The sequence below is a fragment of the Schistocerca cancellata genome, chromosome 3 (genome assembly GCF_023864275.1).
Source record: "Schistocerca cancellata isolate TAMUIC-IGC-003103 chromosome 3, iqSchCanc2.1, whole genome shotgun sequence".
Taxonomy (NCBI): domain Eukaryota; kingdom Metazoa; phylum Arthropoda; class Insecta; order Orthoptera; family Acrididae; genus Schistocerca; species Schistocerca cancellata.
In genome coordinates, this window is record NC_064628.1 from 766,339,245 (window position 1) to 766,352,278 (window position 13,034).

At 43.3% G+C, this 13,034-nt stretch overlaps 1 protein-coding gene across 4 annotated transcripts in view; it reads left to right on the forward strand.

Moving 5' to 3' along the window:
• Nucleotides 1-13,034, forward strand: part of LOC126175799 (A-kinase anchor protein 1, mitochondrial) — a 285,989-nt gene that overhangs the window by 220,962 nt on the left and 51,993 nt on the right. The window contains exon 1 of one of the 4 annotated variants that reach the window (XM_049922780.1): nt 4,541-4,694. The exons of the other annotated variants lie outside the window; for them this stretch is intronic. The gene's annotated coding sequence lies outside the window, so the exon portion shown is untranslated. Of the gene's footprint in view, nt 1-4,540; nt 4,695-13,034 lie in introns of those variants that run through there. 4 annotated transcript variants of the gene reach the window in all.

Consider the following 13,034-nt stretch of genomic DNA (forward strand, 5'->3'; position numbering starts at 1 on the left):
GGTCCCGCACACCGTTAGGCCGTCTTCCGCTCACGCCCCAACATCGTGCAGCCCGCCTCCAGTGGTGTCGCGACAGGCGTGAATGGAGGGACGAATGGAGACGTGTCGTCTTCAGCGATGAGAGTCGCTTCTGCCTTGGTGCCAATGATGGTCGTATGTATGTTTGGCGCCGTGCAGGTGAGCGCCACAATCAGGACTGCATACGACCGAGGCACACAGGGCCAACACCCGGCATCATGGTGTGGGGAGCGATCTCCTACACTGGCCGTACACCACTGGTGATCGTCGAGGGGACACTGAATAGTGCACGGTACATCCAAACCGTCATCGAACCCATCGTTCTACCATTCCTCGACCGGCAAGGGAACTTGCTGTTCCAACAGAACAATGCACGTCCGCATGTATCCCGTGCCACCCAACGTGCTCTAGAAGGTGTAAGTCAACTACCCTGGCCAGCAAGATCTCCGGATCTGTCCCCCATTGAGCATGTTTGGGACTGAATGAAGCGTCGTCTCACGCGGTCTGCACGTCCAGCACGAACGCTGGTCCAACTGAGGCGCCAGGTGGAAATGGCATGGCAAGCCGTTCCACAGGACTACATCCAGCATCTCTACGATCGTCTCCATGGGAGAATAGCAGCCTGCATTGCTGCGAAAGGTGGATATACACTGTACTAGTGCCGACATTGTGCATGCTCTGTTGCCTGTGTCTATGTGCCTGTGGTTCTGTCAGTGTGATCATGTGATGTATCTGACCCCAGGAATGTGTCAATAAAGTTTCCCCTTCCTGGGACAATGAATTCACGGTGTTCTTATTTCAATTTCCAGGAGTGTATTTTCTGACCTAATTTTTCAGGTCTTCTTGCTTCCATCTTGATTTACATTTTCCGTGGTATCCATAAAATGCTTCAGTGATGCATGCGTAGGTCATTAAATCAAACAGGAGATCTTTCCCCTCAAGCCCAACTAAGCGAATGATCAGTCTTTTATGAGCCCAATGTCGCCCAGACGTTGAACTACGACGGCTCTTTCCCTTACATGTAATGTAATAGATGAGTAGGACATTAAACCGGTTGTTTTTTGTTATTAATAGTTACGCTGCTGTTGATCTCATTTAGGAGTCGAATCTGTACAAGTAAATAACTGCTGTATTTAGTATTACGCTTTCGCCATACCACCGAACAAGGTGGGACATCGGTTCAAATCCCCGTCCGACCATCCAGATTTACGTTTTCCACGATTCTCCTAAATCTCTTAAGACAAATACCAAGATGGTTGTCTTGAAAAGAACACTGCCAATTTCGTTCTCAATCCGAACTACCGTGCTGTCTCTAATGATCTTATTGTCGACGGGATTTAAAGACGAGAAGTTGAAACACAAGTATCATCTTTTCCTTTCGATATAGGACCAGTTCTAGCAAGGCTCTTTATCCTCGGTATCTCTCAGATGTAATGCTGGTTTTCAAATTAAAGTCGTATTGTATTGTTGTCTCGAAGATCCCGAGGGGTAGGTTCAGCCGCCTGCAAGGTATTCTGTGTAGACGGTGCTAAAGAGCTTTCATAAAGGTTGGAAACTGCACCATGCCGTAAACACCTTGACTTGAAAGTAGGGTTGTAGGCAGGTTTACTTTGTAAAACAGAAGTAAATGAAACTTCCTTGCAGGTTAATAATGTATACTGGACAGGGATTCGAATCTGGGACTTTGCTTGCCTGCCAGAAAGTTTAAATCAGCAAACACTGCTGCAGAGTGAAAATTCACTCCGGAAGAGTGCCCCAGGCTGTGGCTATGCCGCGTTTCAGCAACATAATTTCATTTAGGAGTGCTAGCTCCGCAAGGTATACAGGAAAAATTCTGTAAAACTTGGAAGGTAGAGGATGACGGAAGGGCGGCAGTCCAACTATGAGGGCGAATTGTGGGTTGCACTTGGACAGATCCGTCGAATAGAGAACTTGTCCGCAAAAGGCAAAAGTCCCAGGTTGAATCCCGGTCCAGCACACAGTTTTGATCTACCAGAAAGTTCCATATCAGCGCACTCTTCGCTGCAGAGGGAAAATTCATTCTGCAGCAGTACGTGATTGCGAGACTGCATTCTATGTCAATATGGAGTATTTCAATAATGATTAGTTATTTGCAGTTGTCGAATGTACGGTTAAATACATCTGAAAATCTTGAATGCTAGGTGCTTCGCAGCTTGTCGTATTTGTTAAGACTCTTGCTATACATTATGCACTGCGCCGGCCGCAGTGGCCGTGCGGTTCTGGCGCTGCAGTCCGGAACCGCGGGACTGCTACGGTCGCTGGTTCGAATCCTGCCTCGGGCATGGGTGTGTGTGATGTCCTTAGGTTAGTTAGGTTTAAGTAGTTCTAAGTTCTCGGGGACTTATGACCTAAGATGTTGAGTCCCATAGTGCTCAGAGCCATTTGAACCATTATGCACTGCATTTAAATTACTTAATAGCCAGACCATTATTCGTGCATAGAGCCCGTCATCAGTGGATAGATGTTTATGTATATTCTTTGTCATCTGTATCGGATGCTACTTCCTATGTTACTGCTCTGCTTTTAATGAGACATATGGGCTACTGCACAGCTCTGAATAATACTTGACTCGTAAATATCTTAGGGAAGAACCGTACGCCTTCTGCTTTACGTCCTGTTGCTGTTTTAGCAAGGTAATTTACTAGATGATCCTGCGTTCGAATATTTGAGACTAGACAGATTTTGCGAATTACATATTAATGAACATAAAAAACAGGGAAACATTTGTAATAAACATAATAAACTGCAGATTTAACTTTTAAGAACAGATGGCTTGAATAAGGTCCAAACTGCTACAGAATGGTGGTCCTACAAGCGGTTTTATATTAAATAAAGCTAAATATTGAAATATATCACAGCCCTTGAATTATTTAGCGTGACACGAAAGATGACGATCTTACCACTAGATCAAGCCACGACGTGTACTCAATATATAAGTTTCTTCACTTGCATTCTTAGATGCCCGTAACTTATATCGATGTCACGAACCATACTCCATTCTCTACGTCCATTCTGTTCCCAAGAGCACATTTGCCAGCAACGTCGTGACACTTCAGCCAGTGAGAGCTCGAACAAGTTACACATTTCGTACAACACTTATATACAAAGGACCTCCGTTCGTATACTAATTATTCAGTAGCTAAAATAAAATATTGTAATTTACAGTGTATGACATGACCAATTCTTGTCATTTGCAATTACATATCTCTTTAACTTTGACATACTTATGATTCTAGCTCACCTTCATTCATATTATACCCAACGGTAATCATAGATTAATAAATCGAATCACTGCTTCATTTCATCAGTGTAAATGTGGAAAACGGTCTATTCGATACCCTTAGATACATAAACTTAATATTATAGAATATTTAACAACAACAACAACGATGTTATGTTCTTGTTTGTCTCTATGATGGCTACTGTGCAGTGCCGTTACCGGCTATATGATGTATTGTGTATCATAAAATTATATATTACTCAGTATGTGTAAACATCTGTGGCGGAATGGATGGTTTAATTGTAAATATGTTTATGATGCAGTTGTTAATTCTTTATACGATATATTGCATTCCGTTGGCTGACTAGTCCTCCTGCATTTGCTGTTCCAGTCTTCCTCGCCTAGTTTCATGTTATTGAAGTGAGTGTTATGTCTGTTGTCGCCAGCCATGTATGCTACTTAAGGTCCAACTACCTGCAGTCTAGCACGGCTCATGTGCGGCCGCCTGTAAACTCTCCGCCGGCAAAAGCCGGACGCTCATTCTCGCTAATCCTCTCATTGTCCTTAGGCCCACTCCATACCGCTCAGCGGAAACCATTTCCAGCCTCTAGCCTCCCACATAACTGTTTGTTATGTTCAACTAAAGCTTGGGGCTCTTCCAAGATTCGGTAAGTTACAATCTTCTATTGTAAGCGTGTCCTCGACCGCTCAACCAACATTTGCTAGTTGTTCAGTTCCAACGAAGGCTTCTTTCTGGACTCGTTAAGTTACATATTGATTAGGGGCTCTATGCCCGAATACCGATCTGCCGTCAAAGTAATTTCCAACTCATGGTGTACAACAAGATGTCTTGTAAAAAAATAAAAAAATAAAGAAAATTACAGTCGTTTATTGCATGATGCAGTTCCTAACGTATCTGCTAAACGTTAGGTGACTGCGATGAGTGCAGTTGATGTTTTTAAGTGTCGTATTTGTCTTGTTGTTGTTTACGATAATGGAGAGGAGACGCTGCGGGAAGGTTTGGTGCTTATCCAGTGCATTGGCACTGCATAAAGTAGCATGGCACTTCCCACTGCAGGACAAAACATTTTTGCCACCGACAGGATTCGGATTAGGTTCCTCCGAGTCGAATGCCAGCGCAGAGCGAGCGCGCGTTTGCGACCTCGGTTGCGGGGCCGGGTTGCAACGTGCGTCTCCGCCGTGGAGGCGCGAGGTGTGACGCGGGGGTGGCCGCAGAGGGACGCGTATTTAGAGTCGAGCGAGGCGCGTGCGCGCACTATTTTGGCTTTGTCCCGCGAGCTTTACGTCAGAGTGCGTGTGAGTGCTGCCTGCCGACGCACGTCCTTAGTCGACTGTACACCCGACGATGCCAGGACGCACGCAGCCGAACCGCCGTGCTGCTCAGCGCCCTCGGAACCTCGCCGACCTCTGGCAGGTAGGCACCAAGGGGCAGGCGCTTTGTACGCGCCCCAGTGTTGTCGCGGCTTGGTTATGTCGCTTATCGCGAATCTCTGTAAATTGGGGTAAATATTTTCGCTTTCAAAAGTAGAGAAGCGGGGGAGGAGAAGCTCTGTGTGTGTATATTAAGCTGTCGACAATACCAGATAAACACAGGACAAAATGAAAAGAAGAAAAGACCTAGTAAACCCTTAATGCTTTCTTTTAGTTTCTCACCAGAAGTATTTCTGTCACCTCCCCCCCCCCCCCCCCCACTTTCCCATTTTTTTAAGCTTCAGCGTCTTCACTCCTTGTTTGGGTCTCAGCCGGTAAGCGTCTCATCATTGTTTCGAGTGGATTCGATAGGTTTAGTTGCATGCGTGTAATTGGCGTTTTACAATCACACACGTGCTGCGAAAGGAAGTAGATGTGGGTATTGGCTATATGCCACCCAAGCTAACAGAACTGGAGCTATCCACTTCCTCTCGAAGATAATAAATGGTGTTACATTGTCGTATTCGTATAAGCTGTATTTGTATGATTAGCGAAATTACAAATGCTTAACAAGCTGTACAAGTACAGTGAATCCAATGTGTGGGGTACATTAAGACTGTGGACTCTTAATCGAAAGGAATCACTCGCCTGGCGATTGAAATTAACTTGAGTCTAATGTCGGTATGGATCTTTTGAAATGGCCACGGCTGCTTTAGCCCCACACTCGCGTCCAATTGAACTTGTGCTTGGCCTCTAATAACTTTACAATGGACAAGGCCTTAAACTCTATGTTACTTCCGTTTCTTGGATTCAATAAATTAAAGCTGCTAAAGAATTTAAAAATGTACGTCTATCCTCCGCAGAATAGAAGAATTCTTGCATATGTATTGAATAGAAAAGTATTCCGTATCAGCAAACACATCCCTAGAAAGTGCTTGGTCTCAGCGCTGCCGCGAAGATATAAGATGATACTGCACTGAAAACAAAGTTGCTTCTGCGGCTAGCTGCTGCTGTTGCAAAATCACTATTTCCTAGTAACAGTCACCATCCCACAGCAGAGTGACCCCGAGATACAACAGAGAACCGCTGATGATCAGTAATTAAGGAGAAATAAAGGGCACCGTTACCCAGGAAGTCATTGTGCATGTTGCAATAAAATAAATGCTGTCATTCGAGCAGGACCATCTTACCTGAGGAAGGTTTCCTAACGTCCACTGTTATTGCTTTAATACAGCGTCCATGTATGTGCCATACATAGCCTCTGTGATCACGCATCACTTTAAGGAATTACCATATTCACGTTGAGTGGCAAGGCTTTTAACGAAGAACACGAATATTTATCTCACTTTTGCTGTGTACGTTACATTTTGTGCTGCCGAGGAACAGTACATTACAATGAGCGTTGTATGTAATTGGAACCTAGTAAAGTGAGAAAAATGCTAAAACTAAAACACTAAAGATTTAATTCTCTCATTAAAGTTTAATTCCAGCCTGTGGGCGCACTGAACTATCGATCTGCAAAAGTTAAACAGGAAATGCGCTTTATCATTATTTGTACTGCCACTTCAAAATTGAATAATAGTGGTTTGCCTCCGACGCTTCAACAGGGAACGCGAGAGATTTTCTAATTTTTGACACATTAGTTCAGTTTCGAACGGTTTGCGAATTGTGCTCGCCGAAATTACTTGCTGACCTTCACAATATTTGTTTATTGAAAGCTGCTGTTAGCCTAGCCAAAACGTGAGAAGTTAGTCTCCCCGATGGTTTTAAAGCTTACAGTTCGTGTATTAGCCACATAACTTTGGCGCTTTTAGTTTCAATATCTGGAGATTCCTCGTGCGTACCTCAAGGACTAAATGTTATATTATATCAAGGACTAAATGTTATCTTCTAATAAGAAAATTTGCAGGTTGCCATCTTGAAACTGTTAATAGATACTGTACTACACGATGCCTTTTGCCTTCTTGACGACCGTCAACTTGTGAGTCATCTCGGACTCACCGACCTTGTTCCTCTAGTTTCGGTACTAAATGACGGAACAGGAATTACTCTGGAAATTATTCTGCCCATCCAAGTTGTTGAAAAAGCTGTGAAAGAGCAGTCTGGTACGGATTCCACTAGACACTCACCACAGCAAACATTACATCCAAGCTGGAGTGCACTGTTGCTGAGGTGCAAGATGAAATTTGTAGGTGTGTGAGACAGGCGAGCGGAGCTAACGCCTCATCGTTCCACTTCCTCCGTTCGCATCCCACACGGGCGGTAGCCACACAAATAGCCGCTTGCTTTTCTCACACACTGGCCAGCCGCCAGGAGGCCACGCGCCGCTCCTGCTAGCCCAGCGACACCGCAGCTTCTCTCACCTCAGCTGGTAATTATTCTCGTTTTTCGTGGTCGCTTTGGAATAGCCGCCTCTGGCTATTGGAGTGTCTGCTCCGAAGGCCGCAGCTGTGTACACCTCGGTATCGATTCGCTCGAGAAACGTGCGGCATTTTGGTACCTGCTGTACGGCGCAGTTCAAGAGTTTAATGACCTCGGTCTGGCCAGTCACTTCGAGGATTAAAATTGAGCTTGACTGACGTAATTGCTTTGGGTTTCCCAGCGTTATAGCTGCAGGACAAGTTCTTAGCCAAGCAGTCGGTGAACGTTTTCTTACTTAGATAACGTAGCTAGTTGTCAGCAGGTGCTCTGGATTTACGGCACGTCCGAAGCATATATGATATAAAAACTTGGTGCGCCAGCATGTTGTCCCGTAATTCCCCCAATGAAGTTTGGTGAAAACGCATCACCTCAGGCGCATTCGATACGAAGTTATTGTAGTTCCGCAACGGGATGTTAAAGCTCTGACTCTTACAGCGTGCATCTCCAGATGAGTATATTATCCGTAGTGCGTTATGGATCCACTTGACTTAAGTTTTATCGGGAAGTTATCACTCGTAAGACCGAGGGTGAGGGCTACAATGGCAAAACGTTCCGCTCGTTGCCAATAATGAGTAATACAACAGACGTCCGGAAAGCTTTAATGAATATACTAGAATAAGCACTTAATTCCGACCACAGGCTTTAAAAAAATTACATTGGCATGTTACACTGTAACGTCAGAAAAAATTTAAATACGCACTGTGCCATCGTCTTGCACAAAGGCTTTGTATTTAGTAACACGGTTGATGTTTCATTAAAAAAGCTAGGGAAATTTTAACAGCATTAAACTTTCCAATAATTTTAAAAAAGTAGAGTGAAACTTGCCCAAACCCATTTGATGCGTTTCATTCCCGTCTGTATCCTTGTTTAAAGTCCTTCACCCTTGATGGTATCCTTGTTCGGTGACCAGTAAAGCCCTCGTATGCAGGATGTTAGTCCAGCGTAAAATTCTGAACGCCTCTAATTGATAGCCGGATCAGATTCCGATCATGCCAACCTTAATTAGATTCCCCGTGATATTTCGTGCCATTAATGGCGAATACGGAAAAGAATGCCCTTATCACAGTCGAATTTCTTCCTTGAATCAGTGATTAATCTCTGATGACTCATTTACTGTTTGGCAGCTAGTAACAGATAGCTGAATAATCGTTTTTGTTAATGAAGGCTGTACAGCCTGTACATATGACGCTTCTAAATAGATACCCTTATTTGGAGTTACATACCCAATGATATCTGCATTTACTGCGGCTATTTCCCTCCCCTCCTCATGATGGGTGTCTCTCTGTCGGTCTGTTTTAGCAGTGTTTCCTGCCTTTAATCAGTAAGGGTATTTTAATTTGTGTTGAAACCGGAGCTGACCAAACATGTCACTCCCTGCAGTATCCCTCTATGTTGCCGCTGGCCCTGGTTTCCCATGAATCAGCATTATCTGAAAGTCAGCGTATAGGGGGCCGTCTATGTACCTTGGATTTGGCCGCCTAGTCCTCGTCTTGACGTAATTCATTCTTTAATTATGAAGGCCGAAAGCTCTGATTGCGTCACACTGGAAATGTGTACATAAGAGTGGACAGGTAAGAATTAGCGAGGAAGTGTTTGATATCCATCTCCTGGCTGCAGTGATAAGACAGTGGTTTTTGAGTTACATAACAATTCATTCCTTGCGTAGATTCTTAGTGATTATCCCTCTGACCTTAGTCGTATTCTTGGACGTTGAGGAACGTGATTTTTTAAAATGGACTTTAGGTGTTTGCAGCCAGTCGCTATTGGTGCTTTGATATTCACCGAATCAGAATTTTAGAAGTTAACGTTAATCGGCGTTGACTACCGTAAAAACATGATGGGGCCTTTGTCGCCTAATGGGCACGTTTCTGTGTTAATTTCACAGACCTGCATGTAAACATATTCGATGTGCTCATTTCCATTGACATAAATTATTTAAGACACGATGCGGACATCTGACAACCACTGCTCATAACACAGTGTTAATTATGGTGGCGTAGGAACTGTGCAGACAAGAGAAAATCGTTGGTCGAGTCGCAAAGACAATCATAATCAAAGTGCCTGTTTGTAATGCATATATTTTTTTCATAGGTTATGGAAATTAGTTCGTCTTATATATGTCAGTTCTGCAGCATATACTTTCTATAGACAGAAACAGAAGAAGAAAGCCGATATTGAGTGCGAGAAAGCTGATAAATGGCATGAAACGCAGGACTTATTTTCGGTTTCCAACTACGATCTACTTTTAGTAACTTTGCCGCTGATTTCCGTAAATTGCTTTAGACGCTTCCGAGTTAGGTTTTTAATTTGACTTCGCTGATAGTTTATTACAAGTCTGTTGCGCACGCCGCCCTGTGTGTTTGCTATACAGAAAGGCCACACAAACGACATATTAATAGAACGCACAATGTGAGAAGAAACAAGGAGTGTCGAATCACGCAGTTGTAGCACACAGAAAAATTAGCCGCGAATCAAACCACATGGTAATTTTGTTGCAAATATAGCATTATTTAAGGTTCACAGCGCTAGATGATTCGGAATGCCTGATAAGAGTAAAGGGGAAGGGCTTGCAACTCTGACAACCAAAATTCGAAGCAACAGTCAATATATCACACCTAGCGAGATGGCGCAGTGGGAAGACACTGGATTTCCATCAAGAGGACGGTGATTCAAATCCCTACCCGGCCATGTAGATCCAGGTTTCCAAGTAGTTTCCCAAAATGGCTTAAGGCAAATGCTGGAGTTCCTCTTTTGAATAGGACACGACAAATTTCAATTCCCTGTCTTCCGTCCTCTATGGAATATTTCCCACAAGAACTGACGGAGGGTGAAATTAATGCAAGGCAGCGTACAGTAAACAGCTGTTACCTCTTCAACTTTTGTTACCTCGCTTATACAGTACTATTTACTGTCTGGTAAATCTGCTGAAAAAAGTGGTGCCCCGACAGAACTTGTCGCCGAGAGGATTCGCTATCAAACACTGATTTTATGCTTCGTAAACACTGAAAGAGAAAATTGACAGCATACAATAATGTGAAGCCAATTTTGTATCTTCTACATCTAAAAAAACTCAGCTGAGGTCTTTGCCTCTCACTGTTTCCCTGTACAATATACAATGGAGTTGTACAGGGTCTCCTTCTACACTCAGTCATCCCATTTCCCTTAAAGGTTGGGGAAAGCGTCGACGAGCTTACTGGGACTCCAATAACAAAGATGCACAGATCTGGTTGTCTTGGACACAGCATTTGTATGGTACAATGAGTGCGGAAAAAGTATCCTCAAAATCACAAGAGCGGAAAGACCTCCATATGAAGCGGGCAAGAAGAGAGCTCAGCCTCAAGGTGGCAATGATATTTCAGAATAGTAAGTGGGGGACTGTGGTAAGGGTGTCCTGAATGAACTGGATATAATTGAATATGTTATGCAACAAACGGTGTCTAAATATTATGAGTTACTAATGTGGGCAAAGGTTCACAGATTTCAGTGTGGTAAATGTTAATAAGTGAAGAGTATAGTGGTAACACAGTATACTAAGATGTACTAGAAATGTTATGGCTGACAACAGGTGAACGAAATACCGGAGGCAAAGAATACAAAACGAGCAACAGATACAGACAAGTATGCAAATTCCTAACCATTTCAGAATTAGCGCAAGTACAAAGATGCCTCAAGAGAGGATAACAGTAACCGGCAAGCAAGCAATACCATTAAATGTTTGGATTTATTAATTGCTTCTACATTCAAATGTGTGTGAAATCTTATGGGACTTAAGTGCTAAGGTCATCAGTCACTAAGATCACACACTACTTAACCTAAATTATCCTAAGGACAAAGACACACACCCATGCCCGAGGGAGGACTCGAACCTCCGCCGGAACCAGCCGCACAGTCCACGACTGCAGCGCCCTAGACCGGCTCGACGCTTCTACATTGTACGATCGTTTTCGCTGCGGAAAATGAGACGTTCGTTGAAACGAAACGAGCTTCACTTTCAGCATAAATCAGACTTCGTCGAAACTCAGTTTTTACGTAATCCTAAGGCATTTTTATTACACCGTATGAATGAATTAGTAACAGCAATAGCAGATAAGCTGTCAAAAGCTGTCATTTCAATTTTTATATGCATATAGACTGTTTACGGGCAAAGTATTAAGTTTGCAATTTTTCCCGTCTATCTACGTACAGACAACCCCCCTTGCAAATTTTTCACGGTAGACGAAAGTATGCATAGATGTAGTAGTAGTTGCCAGCATTTCACTTGACGACATGACATACTGCAAAATACATTACGCAAAGACCGGAGTGGTAACTTAGCTTGGAAGAGAAACGTTTCTCTTGCGCTGGACGTACAGCTGATACATTCTTTTGGATTTCTCGAAAATAAGCAAAAAAAAGTTCTTATGCCGGTACGATAGTATTCAGTTAATGAAAACAAGTACTGATAAAACAAGCGATCACAACTAGAAGAAAAGTAACAGTAACTGCTGGATTTTTAAAAAGGAACTGAGAAATCTGTACCAATAAGCTGTTCAACGAATCTCTCTTCATTCTCTTGTGGTCGAAGAAGGATGTGAGAACGTTCTTTCAAAAGAAATATTCAATCAGCTGTCGAGCAGATTATGTAGTCAGCGCTAAACTCAGTCGGCAGGAAGAACGACTTTCCTGTGCTAGACAAAACAGCGTTGTGCTAATCTAAAGTTGGATAAGGGGAGAACGTCACTCCAACACTAAAGTAGACAAATCTTGTGTAAACTGCAGACCGTGCCAAGTACTGAGGGCATCTGTAGCCGATATAATTATCGCTGCTGTGTCAACAAAGCTTTATCTTAAACGTATAATCCTTGTGGACGAATTAACTGGGTATTAGCCATTTCGCCATGGAATGATAGGAAGACAGTGAAAATTTTAAGCTATCTGAAAACCTAGAGATGGTTAAATTACGGTCCTGCTCCAAAGATGACAAAACTTACTTAATTTCAGATGATTGTTCAGATTCAACAAAGAGAAGTCGATGCGTAAATAATAACTTTAAATCAAAAGTAACAAGCATTACTGCACTGGTGAACTGTGAACTTCAAGCGATATCCCATATCGAATCTTTCAAAAAGATTCTGTCAGTCATACCTGAACTCTAATTCAGTGATTTTGCCTTTCGAGGGCAACGCATCCTCTAGCTGATCATGCGAGTACACCTCGCAGCTCGCCTGAAAGCTTCTACTTGTCATATGTCAACCCAATTCCCTGTATTTTAGTGGACTAGAACGATGTGTGTAAGAACGGTTTCAACACAGTGTCAGTGTTTGCAGAACGAAGTTTTCACGCTGCAGAGAGCATATTAGAAATGTATGTCCGATTTTGACCAAATTGTAAATTTGTGACCATCTTACTATTATTTTGTGGGTGAATCCAAGAGTTTCTTCACGGCTAGAGAAATTTTACTATGAAAACAAACTCAAAGACAATTCCTTGTCCAGAAACAGTCAGTCTGCTGCAAAGAAGTGCAGGTGTGTCTTTTCGTCAATTTTACGACTCTGAGAAAGGTCTAGCGATTAGCATGAGGGACATAGGAGCATCATACCATCAGACTGCCCAGACAATTGGCTCTAGTGCAAAGACTGCAGACAGAATAATAACTATACGGACTCGGGACAACATTATGGCAAGGAGAGTAGGGATGAATCCTTCCAGAACGACTACAGCACCAGAAGGACGCTGGGTTTTTCGTTTGGCTCCGACAAATAGACGGATGCCAACAGTTATAATCGGGGTAGTGTGTCAGCATGCACCGACGGCAACAGATTACTGGAAGCCGGGTTGAAATCTAGAGCTGCCACGAGTCGTTAACCGCTGTCACCATACCGAAGACGGGAATTTCTACGGTGTAGAGACAGTCAACTGCGTCATTGAGTGGCATTCCGTGATG